This window comes from Aotus nancymaae, unplaced genomic scaffold (genome assembly GCF_030222135.1).
Source record: "Aotus nancymaae isolate 86718 unplaced genomic scaffold, 86718_ANA_hifiasm-v0.15.2.pri h1tg000030l, whole genome shotgun sequence".
Lineage (NCBI taxonomy): Eukaryota > Metazoa > Chordata > Mammalia > Primates > Aotidae > Aotus > Aotus nancymaae.
In genome coordinates, this window is record NW_026988443.1 from 33,732,670 (window position 1) to 33,756,943 (window position 24,274).

Sequence of the window (24,274 nt, forward strand, 5' to 3'; positions counted from 1 at the left end):
CTCCCTACTTCTTGGAGCTAATTTACAACTTGCAGTTGCTTTTTCTGTTGTTGTTTGGTCTGTCTCTGCCACTATTTTCATATTCCATGAGTCTGTAACGTAGCGGTCATAACGCTCGACGCACCTAGCCCAGTGTCTGATGCAAAGCAGGTGCTTAATAAACGTACAGTAAATTAATTTAAAAATACAGATCCTAGAGGGGTTAATTTTTCTCAATTCTCTGGCCTGGCCTCCTACAATAACTGAATTAGCCAGTTACCAGCATGCTCTCATCATTTTATTTTGAATCTGAGTTGAATTATGACTGCTATGTTGTTGCCATTTTAGAAGGCATCGTTCTCACCTCTCTGGCCAGATGCGTCCACAAATGTTTCCTCCCAGGAGAAGGACTCCACCAATCCAGGGATCCTGGGTCCCTCCTCCCTTGCGTTCTGGCTCTTGTGCCTGGCACTTTGGACAGACACTTCTCTGGGCTGTGTTATCCTTGTGAAGGAGGCCATCCAAACTGAAGAGCACTTGTGGTGAGATTCGCCATTGTGATTTTCAAGCCTGCGCATTTAAGGCAATCTGCAGAGAGCACGAGGGTCAGAGTGACCTCTCCGCAACTCAGCTGTCTCCAATTCCCCAAGAGACTGTGGAGAGGTCATCTCACCTTTTTTTTTTTTTTTTTGGCACTTGGCTCTGTAATTGCCGGGATGAGAGGATTTGATTAAATAAACTCTACAGTTTCTCTTGCTCTAGCATTTTGCAATGACTTCCATTATATGGAGGGACTGCATTTCTTTCCCAGGTAAGAATCAGTCCTTGCTCTGGTGCCTTGGGGAGGCTGTACTTCTGGGCAGTGGGAGCAGCGAAAGCGCATAATTCAATGGTGATGAGCACCAGGTCTGAGGCTCCTGAACATTTCCTGTCTATTTATAGAGAATCTGGGATTCTATCCAGCAGGCCTGCCGATTGCATCAACCAAATAATAAATTCGTTGGAGAAATCCGTTACGCATTGATTCCATGAGCTTGGGTTACCAGCTTGCTAGCATGGCCTGGCTGTACTAGGGTAATCAACCATTCCAGTTTGCCTGGGACCAAGGGGATGTCCCAGAAGTTGGGGCTTTCACTGCTAAAACTGGGACAGTCCCAAGCAAACTGCACAAGTGGTGACTCTTAGTCTATTTATCGCTAATAATGTCAATTACAATAGCAACAGGCAGCATCATTGTAACAGGGACTTACTAAGTGCTTAGCACCTGCTACGCTGTATTAGGACTTTACTAGTACCATCTGACCTTCAGAGCAACCCTGATGATTAGATTCCCCCCAGTTCACAGATGGAAACGGACTCTCAGAAAGGTTATGTGCTTATTTCAAAGACTCTTGGCTAATAAGGAGCATACTTAGGATTACAAACCTGACCAACCCGAACTTACACCCTGTGTCAACATTGGAAATTTGGCCACTGATTGGGTATCTGATAACATCAAGGACTTCTTGTTAACTGCTTTCTAGGTGTGCTAATGTTGTTATGGTTATTATTTCTTTTTAAGTCTTCATCTTTAGGAGCACATTTAGTAATTTTTACTGATGGGAAAATAAATCAAATAAAACCCATGTCAATAAGCCATATCAGGCTCAGACTTGTCCCTCAATGCAATCCCTGGGTTCAAGTTAGTGTAGAAAGAGCTAACGCTGGGGGCCTGGGCTGGGTCTGCCCCTGACCAGCCAAGTGAGCAAGTATCTATTCTCAGTTTGCCTGGGTTTAGACATAATCTTCATCATGAGAACGCTTTTATTTTTCTATAAGAAAAGCCTTGCTGTTTAAACTTCTGTGTATGTGTGTGTGTGTACATGTGTGTGTTTGGTTATCAGTGTAACCCTTTATTCAAATAAAATATTCCAGAAATGCCTAATTCATAGAACCTTTAAAATGAGTTGTTTCAGTGTAAGGGAGAACCATGAATCTTCCAAATAGCATCCCTTGAAAACCCACTGGTCTATGCCATCCCGACCTTCAGAAATCTACCAAGATTAGAAAGAAACAGTCAGTCAGTGTGATAACTATGGTTCTATGGGCAGGACTGGCAAACTTGACCTGTCGAGGCTGAATTATACATGTTGTAGGCTTGATGGGTCACATGATCAATGTCACAACTACTCAGTTCTGCCCTCCCAGCACGAAAGCAGCCATGGACAAATGTAAAAGAATGGATGTGGCCATGTTCCAATAAAACTTTATTTATAGACACAACTTTGAATTTCACATACTTTTTGTGTGTCAGAAAATATTCTCTTCCCCCGCAAAATGTAAAAATGATGCTTAGCTGGTGAGTATATAAAAACAGGCTCAATTTGGCCCATCAGCTGTCATTTGTTGATTCCTGCTATAAAGATGTGTCAGGAGCCTGGTTTTGATTTTCTTTTTTTGAGATGGAGTCTCGCTTTGTCACCCAAGTTGGAGTGCAGTGGTGCCATCTCAACCCACTGCAACCTTCGCTTTCTGGGTCCAAGCAATTCTCCGGACTCTCGGGTAGCTAGGATTTCAGGCTCATCCTACCATGCCTGGCTAAATTTTGTATTTTTAGTGAAGACGGGATTTCACCATGTTGGCCAGGCTGGTCTCGAACTCCTGACCTCAGATGATACGCCTGCCTGGGACTCCCAAAGTGCTGGGATTACAGGTGTGAGCCACCATGCCTGGCCTTGCTTTCTATTTTCGCCCCTATGAGTTACTGTCTGCACATTTGTGGGAAAGTTATTTAAGCCCTCAAGCCTCAGTTTCCTAGTTGTGAAAGGGGTATAAAAGTAAAACCTGTAAGCATCAGGGATATATGGGAACTCTGTACTTTCCTCTCCGTTTTTCTGTGAACATAAAACTTCTCTAAAACATAAAGTCTATTTAAGAAGAAAGAAATTCACCCTTAAATAAAATCTTCTTCATGAGTTTGTTGTGCAGATTAAATGAGATAAGACAGTAAAACATCTCAGCACACGGTAGTCACCCTCAGCTGCAATTACTCGGTCCTCACGGAAACCAGTGTCCCGCCCTTCTCGACCTTCAAATAGCTGTGACCGTTGCAAGGCACAGCTCTGAAGCAGTGACCCTTAGAACTTGGATCCTGGGCCTGTTTTGGCAGAATGAACTGACCCAGAGTCAGCATGGATCACACTCACACATGTACGCCTTTTCCCTCGGCCCCTAGCCTCCACCCCAGCGCCGTCGCCCATTACTGGCTGAGCTCCCGGGCCTTTTCCCTGGGCTAAAGTGTTGTTTGCTTTTCTTCTGCAACTTTTTCCAAAGATATGAGCTTAAATAACCTTATCAGTTTTACCTTCTACTCCTCCCTTATGTTCCCCATTGGAGCAGTGTGATTTTTACATAATATCTTAGGCAGTTCCTGTGGCCTCTCTTCTCCAATTTGAGTATAGGTGCTGCCAAAGAAGTGAGCACGTGGCCTCTCTTCCCTATGGGCCTCCTGGGCAGGTGTGTGTGTGCAAGGGGGCGGGTGGGGAGTGGTCGCATTCATATCCGATAACAATTTTCTACGCCTTCCTTCATCTTTGACTCTACCGAGCTTTCTCATTTCCTGGCATTTCTTTGTCTTTGCTTTGAAACACGGAACACCTGCTATTCCTTGGGGGACATTTCTGGCCTGATGGCCTCTAGCTCCTCCCTGTTTGCAAGGTCTGGGATTTGGGCGATCACACCTCCTGCCCTGAGGGTCCTTTCGGTTCTTTTGGATCTCTTTGTATGGCAATCACCTCAAGAATTCTAGGGGTTCTTTTCCTTCCTTATTTTCTCCTCCAGGCCCTACCGAAATTAGTTGCTAAAGGGCTGGCTTTGTGGGTTCTGAATTCATGCCATGCAGCTGTCCTCAATCACAGTCACTTCCTGATGTTCCTGGGGCATCCGTCAAATGCCTCAGCAAATCTTTTTTTTTTTTTTTTAAACGCTTTACATTTTATTTTTCTTATTGTTTAAAAATAAAGTGCATCATGCACATTTACTTTGTAAAAGTAATTCATATACCTTATTAAAACTGCATAGAAATTGAACACAGAAAAATAATCAAGCATATTATTCAAGTTTTGAAGAATTTTCTACTGAAACATTTTGACATATTCCTGTGATTAGATCATTCTCTCTCTGCCTCTCTCTCTCTCTCTATATATATATATGTAGTAGTGTATGCTGATATAGTTATTTAACACAGTAGCATTGATATTTTTGTTATTACTCTCCTAGTGAACATCACTCTATGACTTCATAATATTCCAACCAAGGGTCATCTGACGTTTTATTTAATCATTTCCAATGTATTGAACATTTGTTTCCAATTTTTACCATTATACATAATACTCCAAGCAGCATCTTTACGCATAGATGATTTTTATTGTGTCTTAAATTACGTATTTATGGTGGTTTGCTACAGGTGGAATGACTTTAGGAACATCTTAGAGATAGTTATATATTCTTTAAGAAAAAGGCACTGCCAGAGCCTGTGTTACGTGATATGGCTGCTACTATTGACTTTCTGCTTCTTCTAACTGAAATCTCGGTTCCTGGACTACTCTCCCAGAGAGAATGATCCTCAAGAAACTCTCCACTCAGTCACCTTTACACCAAACCATGCCCTTCCCTTTGCTTTAGGGCGCTTGGCTGCAAACGACACCAGATCAACTATATGCACCAACCTTTTGCTTCAGAACATAAATACCAGCTCAACCACTGATCATTTTGCCTGACCTTTCTGAGTTCGTCAATGTGTCTCTGATGTATAGCAAAGCCGAACTTCTTTGTTTTAAGAAAATTTCCAGGAGTTGAATCCCCAGATCAACGCATTCATGATGGTGCAAAGTAAAGCTGTAATATTTCACTGCTAAACCCTTCGGGAGAGCAAACCATCACTCTGGCTCCTTGCCTACCACTGTTCACGGGTGCAGTTTTATGTCTCTCGAAAACGTCTTACTGAACACACCTGGGGCTAAATTGTCTCCTGGCTTCCTGTATCCAATCGGGTAACTGATGCATATACACCCTCCTCAAATGCACCCTAGCTGACACATACATTTGACTGACTTGTGAAAAACCTTTGGTTAACTTCAGTCCAAGAACGGTTAGCTTTTGCCTTTTCTGTGAAATCACATCCAACGGCGGGCTCAGCCTGTCATGGCCTCTCTGTGAGGTCAGTCTACAGTCTAAGGTGTAGGTGGAAACGAAAATCAGAAGTGACTAGGAAGAGCTCCCTGCTCCTTTTGGGAGACAGCTACCTCCTGTGTCAAGTGACAGAAGTGAAATTCACTACCTGCCTTCTTTTCAGAATGAATAAAAACCCGATCCATCTAGAAAATCCATTTGGAACTGATCTCCATGCTTCTGTATGTAGGCAGCATTCACCTCACAGCAATATCACATTTGCTTTACTGCCGGAAGGGGCCTTGGGGCTCATCTTGAGGGCTTGTTGGAGACTTTAGCTGGGGAGGGTCACAGACAACCTCTTCTAAACTCTTGGTCTGGGAAAAACATTACCTTCAACTGTCTGTACAGATTTGGAAGACAAGCAGAGAGTGAGGGAAGACACGCCTGCCTGGCCACCAGAGGTGGATGCTCGGCTCACCGACTGTCACTGATGACCTGGGAGACGGTGGCAATTCCCTTGATTTCCTTAAGCCTCAGTTTCCTCATCTGTGAGTGCGGATACTAACAGCTTCCTTATGACCTTGCCTGGAAAAGGAGAAATGCTTTTCAAGCCCTTTTCGCGGTACCTGGCATGAGAAATGATCAGCACTGAAAGCTATTATTGTTAGCTAGAGAGATGTCTTAATGAATTGCAGTGACCGTGAGAGGGATAAATCGAGCAGGTAGATCTCTCTCCCCACAGTACCGGCATCCATTTTTCTGCCTATATTTTACAGGTGAGGAGAATGAATTTCAGATGAGTTAGTGGCTTACTATCTAATGGCGTATTCAGGACTCACACTCAACTTCCCCGATCCAGGAATCGGTGTTCTCTCTGCTATCTTGCACTGCCTGCCAAAAAATTCAGGTGACCACAGACAAGGACACACCAGGAGGGTACCTGAGTTGACTGACGAGATGTCCCCAGCATGAGGTGTCAGCCACGGACATGGATCTTTGGACTAGCACAGCCAGGTCTTCCCTTATAACCTGACCATCCTTTCTGAGTTCCATGTCTGTTCACCAACACTCAGTGAGTATAACTGTGAGATGCATGATGCTTAGCAACCTGTCATGCAGAAATTTTGACAATACACTTTTTTTTTTTTTGAGATGGAGGCTCACTCTATTGCCAGGCTGGAGTGCAATGGCACCATCTCAACTCACTGCAACCTCTGCCTCCTGTGTTCAAGCAATTCTCTTGCCTCAGCCTCCTGAGTAGCTGCGGCTACAGGCCTGCACCACCACGCCCAGCTAATTTTTTGTATTTTTAGTAGCGACAGGGTTTCACCATGTTGGCCAGAATGGACTCGATCTCTTGACCTCATGATCTGCCTGCCTTGGCCTCCTAAGACAATACATTTAAAAATCTCCCCATTAGTCTAGGCATGGGATAAAATGTCATAGAACTACATGTACCCCCCCCCAAAAAAACATGAAAAGAAGAGTGCATGTAAAAGCTGGTGACATCTGAATGAGGTGTATGTTCAGCTAATACAGTATTGTACCAATGTCAATTTCCTGGTCTTGTTAGCGTCCTGCAGTTAAACAAGGTGTTATCATTACAGGGAGCTAAGGCCTTTCTCTACTAGTTTCTCTACTAGTTTCGCTACTCCTTGTAACTCTAAAATTATTTCAAAATACAAAAATGTTAAAAGTCCAAGTCCCCTACTTCACTCTGTTCTTCCAGAAAAATTATCCTAAGGAAATAAAGATGCATACAGAAAAGGCCATCATGTCCACCATAGGAGGTTTCAAAGTATACTCTCACCCAGCTGCTTGGTGGGTGAGGGCAGTGGGTCATGGTGGATGAGGATCGGCTTGCCTGGGTGACCTGATACTGCTTTATTTGCTCAGCCTCTGGCAAGCTACTTAATGTCTCTGTGCCTTGGGCATCTCATCTATAAAATGAATGTAATATAATAACATCTACTCATCCCATTTTTCTGTCCAGTCTGCACATGTAATTTGTGTGCCAGATAGAATCTGGCACCGTGTATGTGTCTCAGTAAGTGTGAGCTAGAATCATGTTGCAAAGGAGCACTAGAAAACATGAGAAAATGTTTGCTGTTAGCGGAATTTGGAGACAATGAAACTATACTTACACTATTGATGCTGTTTTTGAAAGGCATAGAGATGGGTAAAACAGTGGCTAGAAAATTTTGCTCAGTTGTTTTCAGAAGGTGGTGCGTTTTTGTCGTCCTCTCTAAGCTCTGCTACGATTTCTAAAAACGAACTCCATGAGCACTAGTATGTCGAATTTTAAAATGAGAATAAAATGTGACTCTCTGTTAAATACAAATGGCCAGATAACATTGCCTCTCAGCTACTTTGTGTGTTTAACCTCAGCCCTTTCTGTTATTTCTGTGCTGCCTGAAAGCCACAGAATCTGTCTCTGGGATGGTGCATTTCCCTAAGAAAGGAGAAGGAGCAAGTCGCCTTTGGAGTGAGTGTTATGTGCTCTTGTTAATATCAGGGCTGGTCATGAGTGCCGGGGTCCGGAAGTGCATGCAATCTGCTTGTAAAACGTGCCACAATGCAGAGCGTGCAGGGTCCAGGAGCCAGCCCAGCAGAGGGGTCAGTTACCTGCTCCGTGGGGACCAGGGCCTGCGCCAACCTTCACACTCCCAATCCCAGCCCCAGACAGGAGTCTCTAAGGGGACGTGGGCTGACAAATGCAGCTGCATCCTCATGGTTCCAGGGAGAGCCTTGTGGGGTCTGAGCCCATTTTCTTTGCTTCCAAATTTTCCTCTTTTCTCCTGAAATGGGGCCAGCCTGCTGTGGCTAGGCTTCTCTCCTCCAGCCTGTTTGTTCTGCTGAAGGTCTCTGATGGGGCGCTTGTGGGCACTCAACCCACTTATCTCTCCCTCCTCCAGGGTGCTGGCCTTCAGCAGGCTTTGGGGAAGGAACAAGCAGCCACCTGCCCATGGGATTTAGGGATCAGGCCCGGCAGAGCTGCAGTAGTCAATTAGGCACACAGCAAACTTGAACTTCTGTTATCTAAGTAGACATCCCCTCTCCCTTCAAGTGCATGCCCCAACCCTACTGGGGAGGATCACGCTAGCAAAGCCCCAGCCCACCCCTAGGGACTCTCTGCCCTGCTGGTTCTCATTCAGGAAGAGACCCAGATGTCAGACTGCCTACTGTTATGTGACTGGGGGAGGGAGGGAGAAAAGATGAGACCCAGGCTCAAGCTGCCTCTGCCTCCATTTCTGGGAGGGTCCCAGAGCCTACCACATTCAGGCTGAAAGGAAGGACATCTCCCCCACCCCAGATTACATTTTGGGAGGTTAAAAATTCTCCTCCTTCTATATCCTCACAACCATCCCCTAAACCCCAGAAGGAGTGTCTGCTTGTGGAACTTCAAGTAAAACTCACTGATGGCTTTCCATGGCATTTGAAATGAAAGCCAGTTTCTCACCAGGCCTGCGGGCTCCAACCCTCCATGACTTGCTCTCTCTCTTCCTGACTCTGCTCAGTCCTCTTGGCCTCCTTTCTGCTCCTGGGATGCCCAGCCTTCCCCACTCAGAGACTTCGCACATGCTCTTCCCCATGCTTGGAAAACTGACCTCCTTCCCGTCCACCACCCACCAGCCACCACTCTGCAGGATGGATCAGGGTTTATCAACTCAGACCTCGCTGAGTTCCTGCGAAGTCACCCCCAGTTACTTTCTTCATAGCACTGGTCACAATAGATAATTCCTTTATGTCTTTGTTTGATTATTGTCTACTCCCCCACCACTAGGAGGTGGCTCCATGACACTAAGTGCTTGTCCTTGGCATCTACACATCTCCCCAGTGCTAAGAACATGCAGGGCACATAGTAGGTGCTCAGTAAATCATTGCTGGGTGATAAAAGGATGAAAACACAAGGCTTTTACTTGATAGAACACAGCCTCTTGGTTGCATATAAAAATTTGCTTCCCCAGAGAAGAAGAAGACTCTGCTGGTATCTTAAGAGGCAGGGGGCAGGGGTGCTGGTCATCATCCCAGCCTACCAGAGCCCAGTGGTAGGGACAGACATGACATAAAAAAAGGACAATAGAGGCTGAGAAGGTCAACTGCAGGAATGGCCCAAGGTACCTAGAGGAGGGTGGGTCTGATTTAATTCTAATGGGGTTTGTGGAGGTAGGGGGGTTCCAGCGCTGATGACGCCCAGATGGACTTGGAAAACTGAAGAGGATGTGGCACGAGGTGTATGTGGGAAGGGTAGGCTGTGCGGCCAGGTCAAGGCAGGGAAGCGTGACACAGCGTGGTGCATAGTAGGACTACCTGCAGTGAGCCTGAGCTAAGAGAGAGGGCAGCTGGCTGGAACAGAAGGCAGAGGCTGACTGAGATCTTTTTTACTTGCTTCCTTTTCGCTTTAATGCAGCCATCAACCAGGAACTCGATACACTTCACTCATTGATCTTATTTTGCTTGCTGTTTGTTTGTTTGTCTTGAGACGGGGTCTTGCTCTGTTGCCCAGGCTGGAATGCAGTGGTGCGATCATGGCTTACTACAGCCTCAAACTCCTGGGCTCAAGCGATCCTCTTGCCTCAGCCTTCTGAGCAGCTGCGATGAGAGGTGTGCACCACCACACCTGGCTAATTTTAAAAATGTTTTTGTAGAGATGGAATCCCACTGTGTTACACAGGCTGGTCATGAAATCTTGGATGCCAGTGATTCTCCTGCCTCGGCCTCCCAAAGCTCTGGGGTCACAGATGTGAGCCACCAAGCCTGGTTCTTATATATATATTTTCAATTGTCTGTCTTACCACTGGGATGGAAACACTATGAGGGCAAGGATTTCACCATTTTAAAATTGTATTCCCAACACAGAAACACTGCTTGGCACAAAGTAATTGCTCAACAAAGAGCTCTCGAGTCCATAAGTCTGCAGGTCTTCAGCGTGGACCGGTGAGTGTTCAGCAGGCGGAAGCCGCGGTGCTGATAGTCTTAGGTGTCATATGAATAAATGTTCGTCATTTTCACAGAGATTTTTAAAACTCACTCTGTGACTTCATGAATGTTATTGCTTAGAGTAAGGCCAAATTAAAAAAAAAAAAAGTGGAGTTCTATTCAAGAAAACTATTTGTATAGCAAAGTCCAAAATCCAGGTGGAAAAGAGCACACTCAAGACTGACACCACCAAACTGACATTCTAGAAAGACGGCTCAGGCAACAGCCTGAGGTGCAGGTCAGGGGACAGGAGAGGAGGCAGTTCCACTGGTCCAAGGGAGAGGAAATGAGGCTTGAGCTAAGGACTGGGGGTGCAGGTGCGGAGCAGTGTGGTGAAGGACCTGGCCCTGGAACAGGTGAGGAAGCTGGCAGGGTGGCCCAGGAGGTATCATGGCTCCCATGGGTCTATCTTATTTATGTATTTATTTTTGAGATAGAGTCTCATGCTTGCCACCCAGGCTGGAGTGCAGTGGTGCGATCTCAGCTCACTGCAACCTCTGCCTCCCAGTTTCAAGCGATTCTCCTGCCTCAGTCTCCTTAGTAGCTGGGATTACAGGCTTCTGACGCCATGCCTCACTAATTTTTGTATTTTCAGGAGAGACGGGGTTTCACCACGTTGGCCAGGCTGGTCTCGAACTCCCAACCTCAAGTGATCCACGCTCCTTGGCCTTCCAAAGTGCTGGGATTACAGGCTTGAGCCACCGTGCCCTGCCCTGTCTTCTTTTAAGACTTAGCACAGGACCTTGTACATGGTAGGTACTCAGTAAATAGTTAACGAATGAGCGGATGAATGAGTAACTGTGAGTCTCTTCATTCACATAATCCTGGGGACTTCTCATGCCCTTCTCTGGGGGGAAGATGCATCTATAGAGGAGACAATTAGAAGGAAGCCAGGGGCACGACAGAGGGATGACCTGCTCTGCCTGTCAGGCTGGCTGCAGGGGAGCCCTCTTCTGGCCAGCCTTTGCTGCTTAGCAGCATAACAGGTTCAAAGAATGAGAAGTTCCTGCAGCAGATGAGAAATGATGAGGGCAGGGCCTGGCCTGAAAGACAACTTCTTTGATACACCCACTAATCACCTTTACCGCTGAGTCCTGGTTGGGGCAGTGGGGGTGCGGAGGGTGGAGGTTAGTGGAAGACAGGGGCCAGAATGCTCATCTAAGTCAGTCCTTCTGACAGTGGAGAGGGCTGCAGAGGGACTCCATTAAGACTCCATATGGACTTTTCACGAGTCATCCCAGATTGGCTGCAGAAAACATCCTGCACAGACCTAGGTGGCAGTGCTCCTCATTCCAGGAAGGACGAAGACAGTCCCCGTGCCCCCCCAGGTGGTCACATTCAGGGCAGAATGGCCAGAGAGGGGGCTGACATTTGGAGAGTCCCTTCCGGGTACCACTCCCCATAGCAGGAGCTTTATGTATGTTGTCTGGTGCCACTGCCATGACAACTATGCAGGATGGGTATTTTCTGCAGATGAGGGATCAGAGGTTTGGAAGACGGAGTTCCTTGGCTAGGCCCAGACTGCAATAGGTATCATCACTGGAATTCGAACTGGGCTCTTCTGCATTCTAAAACTCATGTTCTCTCTAATACTCACAGCCTTACACTCGATCCAAAATAGACCTCTGGGCTCTGTGCCTAAAGCAATAGAAAATGTAGACCAAGGACATGAGACTTGGGACGGAACTATTTTGGGATGTTTTTGTGGCTAGATGCTCTGGACCTGGGGAGAAAGCCTTAAGACAAAAATCTGTTAGGTCAAGGGCCTCGGGCAGATACCTTATCTGTTTATGCAACCCATAGGGAAGGGGGTTCCAGGCAGAGGGTACAGCACAGGCAGAGGCATGGAGGTGTGAGAATGGCAATTAGTTCACAGTGTGGAAATGAGGGGGCGGTGGATGTGCCCAGAGGGATGAGCTGGGCTGCTGGGCTCTTACAGTCTTATACTTCCTTCTGAAAGACCAGAATCTGCTCTGAGCCCAGCAGCTCTCCTGAATCCCTGGAGAAGGAGTCAATGCCTCCACCATCCAGGGCTCTTTGGATGTTAAGGAGACTCAGCCCCAAGCCTAGATCTAAATGGGAGACGTTCTCGAACATATTAAAGAGTTATCTAGAAGCCGGTGGGTGAATGGTATTGAAGGGGTGTGGAAATAACCGTGGCATTTTTTGAAAAACTTAGAAGTGGCGTCTTGCTCTCTCATAATGTATGTTTCCAGCAGAGTAATGAGTGGGACAATCAGATTCACATTTATCCCATAGCTCGTGTCAAAGAAAAGGAGCAGGAATTCGGAGACAGTCATTTCACCCACAGGTTGTGACTGATATTTTCCACACTCACACGGTGTGGCCCAGTGTTAATGCAAGTCATCAACACTCTTTTACCGAGTTTTTACCACTTGCCAGGAACTGGAACTAGGCAGAGAACTAGGCAGACATGGTCTCTCATTGAGCTTATGACCCTGGTATAACTACGGAGGCTGGGAAATGGATAACAGAACACATCATCGCATCCAAGAGCTTGGACCAAGTCACTGAAACTTTCTCACCTTAGTCTTCAAACTGGGGAAACTTTTGTAAGTGCAGGACAGAGGTGGGGAATGGCTATGTATAGTCACAAATACGAACACGGTACTTAGGAGGAAATGATTTGATTTCCATCTCTGGAAGTGTCCTAAGAGAACACATTATCTTTCTCCCATAAAAATCCAAGAGTATTTGGAGTTTAGACCTAAACCATTTGTCCTAAAGAGGTGGCGCTCAGGCAGCGAAGTTCTGAAATTTTACTTTATGTCTTCATGCTAATACATTTGCCCTTGTGGGGCCCGGGATCTCTTTCCCCTTCTTCCGTTTTCTTTCTTCCTCATGCCAATCTTAGTCAAAGTGTCTTTGCTAATTTTGAAACCACAGGGTTTTTAAACCTGTCATTCTGTGTTTGCATGTGGAGTCGGGGAGGAGGATGCCTCCTCAACCTTACTATTCCCTGGTAACTAGCTTGGAGATTCATGGAGTTCACTGCCAGTCAACTTCACTTTTGTGACTGATCTTCTGTCTGGCACCAGGTAATTTCCAAGATCTCCGTTCTTGAGCTGCCGAACAGGCATCAAGCAATTTCACTTTGATGGCGGCACTGGGTCCACAACTGCCCTGTCTAGGTGGTCCCAGACCCCTTAATCCCTCTGGTCTCCTGAAAGACTGGTTTTGGTGGCTAGATGTTTATTTTAGCCTAGAGGGAAAAGTCTGGATGTAAGCTTTCCATGGCAAGGGAGCCCCGAGACAGCCAGTGTTCACAGCAGACACATCTGCTGTGTCTGTAAATGGAGAAGACCCCAGGGGAATGGGAAAAAGTCCCAGGAAGCTTGAAATCCCTCCTGCTCATGAGGCAGAAAAGGAAGTGGAAGCTTTGAGAGGTGAGATCACGTTGTAAGATCACACTGTAAGAAGAGCTGGGACTTGAAAACAGATCTTCCATTGCAGTTCAGAGGGGGAAAAAATAGAGAAACCTTGGCTTGAAAAACTCAGGAGATTTGGACAGTGGTAAGGGAACTAAAAGCAACTGCTTGCCCTTGGAAACCTCCATGGCCCCAGAGACTGTGCTAAACACATTGCGTGTGTTCTTTTATCCAATCCATATTGTAACTAAGCATTTTAATCAATGGCCAAGTCATCAATTAGGTTGAATAACTTGCTCAAAGCTTTGCACTGAGAACACAGCAGAGTCTATGGCCATACCGCCCTGAATGTTCCCTGTCTCTTCTGATCGTGTGAAACTAAGCAGGGTCAGGCTTGGTTAGTACTTGGATGGGAGATTATGGCAAAGCTGAGCCAAGATTTGAACCCCGAAAGCTGAGCTCTAATGCTGCTTCCACTGAGTCAGAGAAAAGAATTATGGTTTTGCTCTTAAGACCTAGTCATCTTCTGGGAGATGTCTTCCTCCAGGAAGACCTCCCTAAATGTTCCAAACTGCAACCAGCACATCTCCCAAATACAAATATCTAACCTCTAGGAAACTTACTCAGCAGCCACCCTGCCCACCAGTTTCCCATGGATCTGAAGCTCCATGTCTTGAAGACAGCAATTCCTGCCTTCCTCATGCTTTCGAGTACCAGTTCCCTCCACCCCATAGTTCCCAAATTTTAATTCAGGACCAAACTCTCAGGAGACATTCAAAGACTCGCAAAAAAGTCAAAGGGGAAAGACTGAGAAAGGGAAGCTGTGGGAACCAGAACTCGCTGTGACTAATCCTGGTCTTTCACTGAAATCAACTCTTCAGGAAGCTCTTTGAAAAAAATCAACTGATTTTAAGTCAAGTAATTTTTTTTTTTTTTGACCTCTATGGATTTCCTCATCTGCCATGGGAGGTAATACATTCAAAGCACCTAGGCACACATGGATATTGCATAAATGGAAGTCATTATTATTATTATTATTTCCAAGACCCATTAACTTCATTGGTCAGTTGGATAAGGATGTATTCCCCCTGTTTAATTTAAATTCATCAAGTGTAAGATGGTGGGCAAAAAGTCATGGTGTAAAGACAGTATTTTAATCCTGAGTATCATTCTTATGCATAAATCAGCCCTCTCTCTGAATTCTCTTAGTGTTTTCACTTGAGTCTCACTCCCCAACACTCGGTTGTGGCAGCGACTGACCTGCCAGCCTCCTCTCCCTTCTCTCTTTCACTTGGGTCCCCAGTCAGTGACTCTACAGCAGTTCCCCCTTATCCAAGTACGGTATGTTACAAGCCTCTAGTGGACGCCTGATACCATGGATAGTTCTGAACTCTATATACAGTATGTTTTTACCTAGACATAACGTACCTATGATAAAGATTGATTTATAAATCAGGCACAATAAGAGATTAACACTAATAACGAATAATAACAGAACAATTAGAACAATATACTATTCATAATTTCATAAACAGAAGATTCACTGTCACTATAGATCTTAGCAATCTCAGCATACAATTTTTTTCCTATCCTTGTTAAGTCCAGAACTTTCATCTTTTCCCCTAAAGGAAGGACCTTACGCTGTCTCTTTGGCACATCTGAATTACCAGCATGACAACTCTAGTGCTTTGGGGCTATTACCAAATGAAGTAAGGGTTACTTGAACACAAGCACTGTGAGACGCAGCAGCCCAGCTGATCTCCAAGGTGGCGAAGTGACTCACGGGTGGCGAGTGTCTACAGCGGGCATATGCTGAACATGGCAAGAATTCATCTTTTCTTTTCTCCTTTCTTTTTTTTCCCTTTCCTTCCCTCTTCTCCTCTCTTTTTCTTTTTCTTTTTCTTTTCTTTCTTCGAGGTCTCACTATGTTGCCCAGGCTGGTCCTGAGCTCAAGTGATCCTCCTGGCTCAGCCTCCTAAAGTGGTAGGATTACAGGTGTGAGCCACCACACCTGGCCAGAATTCATGTCTTGAAGGACAGAGCTAAAGCTGGAAGGAGCAAGATTTGATGACACTACTCAGAATGGCACACAATTTAAAACTTATGAATTGTTTATGTCTATAATTTTCCATTTAATAGGTTCAGCCCATGGTTGACCACAGGTAACAGAAACCCTGGGGAGGAAAACGGTGGAAAAGGGGGGACTACTGTAATATGCCTTGAATCCAAGGTTTTACTGGGGGCGATTCTGAAGTCTTCCAGAGCAGAAAGGTGGGTCCCAAAGGAGGCAATAACAGCATTCTCTGGCCACAAATTCAGAGAGATGGAAAGAAAGAAATTGATAATGGAGAAAAAAACCAACATGGTAGTGCATGAAACACTTGGACTGGCGTTATCTTTCTGGAAATAGCTATATGCATGATATCAAGATCTTCCCTCACCTCTGCTGCTGCACTTTTATTACTTATATAAGAATTAGGCCGAGCGCGGTGGCTCAATCCTGTAATCCCAGCACTTTTCCTGATCATGAGGTCAGGAGTTTGAGACCAGTCTGACCAACATAGTGAAACCCCATCTCTACTAAAAAACAAAACGAAACAAACAAACAAAAGCTGGGCGTGGTAGCGTGCACCTGTAATCCCAGCTACTTAAGGAGGCTGAGGCAAGAGAATCACTTGAACCCAGGAGGTGGAGATTGCAGTAAGCAGAGATCACGCCACTTCACTCCAGCGTGGGTGATGGAGCAAGAGTCCGTCTCCAAAGGAAAAAAAAAAAAGAAATAAGCTTCCAAGCTTCAACCAGCTTCTTCATCTTGAGACATGAGGGAGAGTGGGGTAGGGTGATGGATTGGGCTGGGTGGATTTATTTATAATTTGGTCATGTCATAAACATGTTCTGAGCAACTATACTATGCGAGACTCAGGATGCTGGGCTCAATCCAAACAAGATCCTGCTGCCTGCCTTGTTAGGGAAAGGCACCACCCAGTAACGCTCATAAAGAGGAGGTGAGGAGGCAGAAACGTCCACAGGGTATCGTGGTAGGGACACGTGTCTTCCCTTTGATTGCAGGAAAACTCGCACATTTCTGGATTCAAGAACAGCATGGAGCACATGGCGGCTCTCAATAAATGCTTGCTGAGTGAATGAGTTACCATAGTTATCTACCCTCTGTCTCCACTACTGGGCTTAGAATCCCTCCTAAGTCATAATCGTTTATCCATGTCACACAACGTAGAGTCAAGATAGGCCAAAAGACCCCCAACATCTCAGAAGCCTAAAACAACAAAGGTCAATTTTGCTGAAGTTACAGGTCACCATGGATCAGTGTGGAAGTTCTGCCCATGAAGACAGACGCACACTGATGAAACAGCTGCCATCTTGGATGTAGCAGGGTATTACGCCCATTATGAAAACCATTCTTTGGAGGGTCCAGCTAGCACCTGTACTTCGATCTGCCAGCCTGAAAGTGGTTCACATTGTTTCTGCTCAGGACTTACGATCCAGAACAAGGAGGAGAGGAGATACACAGAAAGTGTGAGCTCTGCAGATTGTTTTAGGGGTGCATGTGTAAGTGTGTGGTAGGAGAAAGGGGTGAACGGGCCAGTGGATTAGAGGAATCCCCTCTGCACGCTGATGCGGGTCTGTTGTTCTAGGGCCAAGTACCAAGTGTGATGATACACAGATGGACAAGTGGGCAGAATGGCTTGTGGCCAGTCAGCTGGCATGTATGGTGGGGGACAGTGCAGTGGCACTACCCCAGGGATGAACCAGGTGGTATGATATGGAGAGACTTCTTCAGTCTTTTGGGCAAGCCACTGAATCTTTGTGAGCCTCTACCTCCTCTTCTATGAAATGGGATTAAGGTAAGCACCTGCTTCAATTGTGTTGTCAGGACTAAGGGGACTGCACACAGAGTGCAGCGTGCATGTGCCCAGTAGATGTTCATGATGAGGCCAGGGGACAAGGGTCTGGAGGGAGCTTCCTAAGTGACAGATTATTTCTTTCCACTAAGACGAGGAGGTGGGAGTGAGGATGGGTGGGGTGGGGAATACTCCACCTGGCCTGTTCTCAGGTGCCTGGGAGTGTGGGCGGGGGCACGCCTTTCCCCTGGTTCTCTGGCTTGTGGGACTTAATCACACCTCAGTTACTGGCAGAACTGTCCAGGTGGCACTGAGTCACATCCTTCCCTGTAGGGGAGCTGGGTCTCTGAACTCTCACTGAACATCTTGCTGTTTTGACCCAAACAATAAATCCCAAGGACAACAACGTGGCCAGCAGAGCCGCCCTGTTGCATCTGTCATGCCCTCCATGACCATGGGTGTAAACATGAGCTTCCCAGCCCTGGACTAGAAATCAGCCACCCCGTCTCCCCAGCAAACACTGGAATTGAGCATAACTGTACCCATCCCATTCAAGAAAAATGTAGTCGTCTCAGCCTGAGGATTACAATCGTGGGCATGTAGGAAACCTGTGTTCATATGCTGCATCTGTTGCCCCTGGCTGCAGGATTTTGAGTAAGTCACTTCACCTCTCTAGACCTCAATTTCCTCATCTGTCAAATGGGAATAAGAATGATGGCACTAGCCTGTTAGAATTATTGTGAAAGTGAATTCAGACAGTGCATAGTAAGCACGCAAGGCTGGAACATAATATACGTTAGCAATCGTGATCACCTTTTCCCTCAGGAGCCACAGTTCTATAGTCAAACTAGGACAACAGATTTTGCTACGACAGACATAGAGTTGTTTACAAATGAAGGAAGAAATAATGGCATTGCTCAGCTAAATGAAAAGAACTGGAAGAACGAATTAGCCAAAACTCTCAGCTGAGAGAAACCAAACTACCCAAGAGCCATGACAACAGGGAGCACACCAACTCCATGCATCAATTTCAAATGAGGACCCCAGTCCCAAGAAATAAATTCCCACCGTGCTGCCGGCCACCTGGGGCAGCCAACATTATGCACAAAAGCCACGTTGTCAGATGCCCGTTTGGAATTCTTCCCTATGACTTACCAGTGGTATAACCCTGGGCAAGCCATTTCACTCTTTTGCACCTCTGTTTCTTTGCCTGATAAATGGGAGTAATGATTAGGACCTCTTAGGAGGGTGAGAATTAAGGGATAAAAGCTCCTGAGTGCTGGCTCGCTCACAGTAGGTGTTTGACATTTGCTAGTTTCCAATATTTCTTCCTTTTCTTTATGCCCAAATCTTCATGGAAAGCAACTTTAATGTCTTGTAACCCTGGGACCTGTCTCTGTGTTGGTCACTTAGTCTCAGGGCTTACTGAGACTGTTTAGCACCCAAGATGTCTTGCTGTTTGCCTTAGAGAACTGAAATCGGAGTCCAGTGTGGAATGGAAGCTGGATGCAATCTAGGGACTGTTTAGCAAAGGAGTGACCTCCAGCGGTGGTGATGTGCTTCTCCAGCTTGGCTCTGGGAACCCGAGGGAGTTATACCTTCCTCTTCTCGCTCAGTGCCCCTAATGGCTCACACATGGTCGCACCTCCAGCCTCTAGGTTTACAGATGTCACCATGGCCATAGAGCCCTTCTCAGTCAGGAACAAGATTTTACATCTCTTTCTCTCTCTCTCTCTGGTGATTGGAGGTGTGCATGGGGGTAGACAGAGCCTTGAACCACAGCTCCCATCCCAAATGAGCCAACACCCCTGTTTTGTCGCCAAGCTTAAAAAAAAAAAGCTAAGTTGTGATTAATGGCATCTTGAGGTTCCCCATGCAGAAATAAGGTCATGGTGAAGAATATGGCTGATCTGAAACTCCGGTGAACTTCAAGGGCAGGAGCAGAATGATAATTATTCTGGTTTTGGCTCATCTTCCTTCTCTGTGGCCTGTGACTTCAAGGTCGGGGGCTGTCCCTGCCTCTCAGACTTCCTTTCATGCAAATCACACTGAGTGAGGGGTGAGGTGTAGCAACACCAGAAAAGGAAGCAGAGGGATGTAACGAACTCCGACCTCCACGGACCTACTTTCTATTTTATAGACAAGCCTCTAAGAGAGAGGTTTGGCCTAGCTTCATCGCCACCTAAGCAAGATCTTGCATGCTTCCATAAAATCCCAAATCTAGAAGCAAGCCATGGAGATGAACCTGGCCCATTCATTTCTCAAGAAATGAATGCATTGGTTTCATTCCAGAGAAGACCACAGCTCTGAAAGGCTTATGGGTTTTTCCTGCAATCCTGTTATTTTCATCCTGCATGCTTATGGGATTTCAAGTTTCCAAGCTAACTCTTATCAGGGTGGGTGGAAGGAGGTGAAGGGCCTAGAAGATCAGGGATCATGCAGCTTTGGGACAGAAGAGACAGAGGAAGCCCCTGAAAAGCAGATCCCTTCCGCAGCCAGCTTCCACAGAGGGTACCCCTTTAAAAAAGCATCCTAGTGCATAAGTTCTATTGTGTGCTGGACTGATGGCTGCAAAGGGCTTTCTCTTGGCTGGCTTGAGATAGTGGGTGGTTGTGTGTGATATATTTCTTGAGAACCCAAAGTAAAAGAGCAAGGCTTGCAGTCAAGATGTGGCCAAGGGCAGAGGAGCACGTGTGGCATGGAGGAAGGGGAGCAGATGCAAAGCTGGGAATCCTGGCTCCCGATCTGAGCTTATGAGACCTTGAAGCACTCAACCCAGTCTCTGCAGCTTAGTTTCCCCATGTGAAAGCAAGGGGCTGGCATCCATCACCTCTCTGCTCCTCTGATTTATAGGTAAGCTACCAAGGGAAAGCTTTGGTCTTAGCCCCACCATTGCCTTAGGAAGGGCTGGCTTGTTTCCAGTAATAATCCCAAATCTAAATGCAGTGACTTTCCAGCCCAACCATCTCTAAGGAAGTACATACACTGGTGACGGTAGGAAGGAGGAGGATGGAGACAGCTCCCACTGGCTCTGGTGTGTGTAGGCTGAAGCCCAGGCTTGGAAGGAGACCTCTTCTTGTTGTATTCACTGAGTGCATCTAAGCAGCATGGCTTGGGAGGTCACCATGCTCTGACCAGTACCCTATACATAGAGAGACACACACACAGACTCTCTCTCTCTCTCTCTTCTTCTCTCTCTAATTTGTGAGTACAAAAACATGGCGAAATTTTATTTTTTTTTTAGACAGAGTCTGGCTCTGTCTCCCAGGCTGGAATGCAGTGGGGTGATCTCGGCTCACTGCAACCTCCGCCTTCCAGGTTCTTGTGATTCTCCTGCCTCAGCCTCCTGAGTAGCTGGGATTACAGGTGCTCGCCACCACGCCAGGCTAATTTTTGTATTTTTAGTGGAGACGGGGTTTTACCATGTTGGTCAGGCTGGTCTCAAACTCCTGACGTCATGATCCGCCTGCCTTGGCCTCCCAAAGCACTGGGATTACAGTTGTGAGCCACTGCACTCAGCCAAACATGATCAAAGTTTTTTTTTGTTTGCTTTGTGTTTTTTTTTTTTTTTTTTTCCGCATGCTAAGGTCCTAGATCCCTCTTCCCCTTTTACAAACAGGAGACAATAGACCTCACAAGGCCCATATCCTCTATGGGTTACTACTAAATAAAATTTCCCAGTCTCCCAATGTATGTAAATACCCTTAAATCTCATAATACAAATAAGGCCATTCCGTGCAGCTACACAAATGTGCAGTAACCTTGAGCAAGTCATGTAAAACTTTCTGGATGGAATTCGTTTAGCTGCAAAATAAGGAGGCTGAATTACCTACTCTCTAAAATTTCTCTGTCCTCTGTAAGTACGCATGAGTAGACTGTCACAGCCTCTGGGTAATCCAAGCCTTAAAATAATATCCACGACCCCTCAATTGCTTATTTTCTCTCTCACCTGCAAGTCTGTTGATATTGACAAAGACTGTGGAAATTGATGATTAACTATCAATATCCACCTCTATTGCTAAGGAATGGGTACGCTGTTCTAAACAAGATTTGGAGCATGATGGGATGTCTCTGTGGGTGAGTTGAGACATCTCTCCAGGTTTCTTTCTTGCTTAGTCAGTGTTTTCTTTCAAACACCATATAAAAGGGAGAATATGGAGCTTGGTGGCACCATGAGGGAGGTGATGAGGAGGAAGGTGCTACCTGCAGTAGGAGCATAAGGAGTGAAAATCTCCCCCACCCCTCTGGCTCCCCCGCAGATTCCAACAGCGAAACAGGGGTCCACACAGGATATGAGGTCAAGGAGGGATTTTTCCACCTGCTAGGCCTCCAAATTGTCTAAGGAGGTCCATTCAGACAAACAAGGGTAGTTTGTTCTCCTAGCGACCGGCACATGTGAGCCAATACTGGGTCGGGGGGACGTAAATGGGGGTAAAAGAAAACCTTTGCCTAGTGGGCAGCAGGCGGGGGCCCCCACCAGTGTGTCTGTGATGAAAACGTTCAGCTTGATGTGGCGTCTCTGGTTCCTCTGAACGCGCTCGGAGACAGAGGCGTTGAGCAGCACTCTCTGTGTTTGAAGGTGTTTCTCTACAGCAAACACCAGGCGGAGAAGAGAAAAACCCAAACCACTTCAAGTGGATTCCGATTTTGAAAGTCACCACATGAAAAGTGCAGAAACCTAAGCCCCCTTTAGTACCGGCCCAAGAGTAACAGGCTCAGGCCGGGGCGGGTCTCCTGCTCCCGGACTACCAGCCCCCTGGAGGCCCCCATGCGTGTGACTCCACGGCCAAAGACATCAGTGGAGGGGCGGTGGGAACTTTCATCTCTGCACACCGACTTGCTCAGAACTAGACCACAGCGCCGCTCCATGCGGATGCCCAAAGTAGGACAACTTTCATTCGTGACCACGCGGCCACACCTGTCTCTGAACTTCCTCAGGTTTGGCGTAAACCTGGGAAGGGTTATAACCTTCAGAGAAGACCCCAAAACACACCAAGAGCAAATACTCTGAGTTAAAGCCATTCATTCATTCATTTATCCATTCATTCTTTCCTCACAACCATGTGTTTTTAAACACCCCAACACAACTTCTCCCTACCCACCACCCACAAGTCAGTAAAGAGAGGAGCACCCAATATTTTTCCCTGCTGCCCTCCACTTTGATCTGCTTCCTTTGGTCTTGGCACCTGTTTGCCAACTCCTGGTAATTGGCTTTTGCCTGACTGACCCCTTGCCAAAGCCTGAACCGAGACGCTAAACTTAGAAGAGTTTATTTTCTCCCCCCTCTTCTGCATTTCATGCAATCCAAAAGGTGTCTAAATTCTAAATGATAAAATACGGAAGTAAGAAGTATGTTAAAATAACATCCTGCTGAAGGTATTGATAATACAATGTGGGGAAATTCACCCAAGTTGGAATTCTTGTTTTGTTTTGTGGTGTCATTGTTTTGCTGGGGGCCTAAGATACATTTAGGCAGACCCTCAGGGAATCCCTCAGGGAATCCCCCACTACTCTCTGCTTCCTGATCCCTGCTTTCAAACCCTAGGGAACCTCCTCTGTCCCTAACCCCAGTTAAGGCGCAATGCAACCCACCAGCTTCTGCATAGGTAAGAGCATTTATCTAATCTCTGGGCTGAGAAAGTGCTGGGAAAGAGAAGTTCTAAGACTGGAAAAGCACATTTAAAGTGGATGTTAGACTTCTCATTGCTGCCACGTGAACCCATGCTCCATTTTATCATGCTGCGTTAAAGTCCCATTTGCTGCTGTAACGAATGACCCAAACTTGGTGGCTTAAATCAACACAAATTTGTGTTTCAGTTCTAGAAGTCAGATGCACAAATAAGTCTCACTGGGTTAAAAATCAAAGGGTCTGCAGGGCTGTGTTCCTTCTGCAGGCCATGAGGGAGAATCTGTTTCCTTGCCTTTTCCAGCTTCTAGAGGCTGTAGCATTCCTTGGCTTTTGGCTCCTTCCCCTGTCTTCAAAGCCAGGAACGGCAGGTGAAGTTCTTCTCACGCTGTTTCACTCTGACCTCCTCTCCCTCCTTTTCCCACTGTAAAGAACTCTTGTGATTATATTATGAACGCCCAGATAATCGAGGGTAATGTCTTTATTTTAACTTCAGCTGATTAGCAACCTTAATTCCATCTGTAGCTTGAATTTCCCCTTGCAATTCCCATGTAATATAGCATATTCACAGGTTCTAGGGATTGGGACGTGGCTATCTTTGAGGGACTAATATTCTCTCTGCCATACCTGGAGTTCTGTAGGATCCAGCTGGGTTCCAGGTACTTCATGTCTGCTTTTTTTTTTTTTTTTTTTTTTGAGATAGAGTCTCGCTCTGTTGCCCAGGCTGGAATGCAATGGCACAATCTCAGCTCACTGCAACCTCCACCTCCTGGGTTCAAGTGATTCTCCTGCCTCCGCCTCCCAAGTAGCTAAGATTACAGGTATGTGCCACCATGCCTGGCTAATTTTTGTATTTTTAGTAAAGATGGGGTTTTGCCATGTTGGTCAGGCTGATCTCGAACTCCTGACCTCAGGTGATCCACCCGCCTTGGCATCCCAAAGTGCTGGGATTACAGGCGTGAGCCAACATGCCCAGCCAAAGCTACTATTTAATTTGCAATACATGCTACTTTTTTATTTGGAAAATAAGGTCGATGAATGAACAAAAGACAGCCTCATGATGTTTTACTTCCATTTTTGATGAGAGGAAAGGCAAGAGGACAACCACAGTGAAGTATCTCTTCTGTGCAGAAATTGAAAGAGAGGTCATTGAAAACCTTGTATTGATTGAAAATAGATTTGGAGCAGGCCACAGACTCCACCCTGAAGGTTTTGTGTCAGCCTGCAAGTCTTATCCGAACAGTATGCATTTTGGGGCTTTTTATATAGCAGGTCCCTGACCCTTTAGA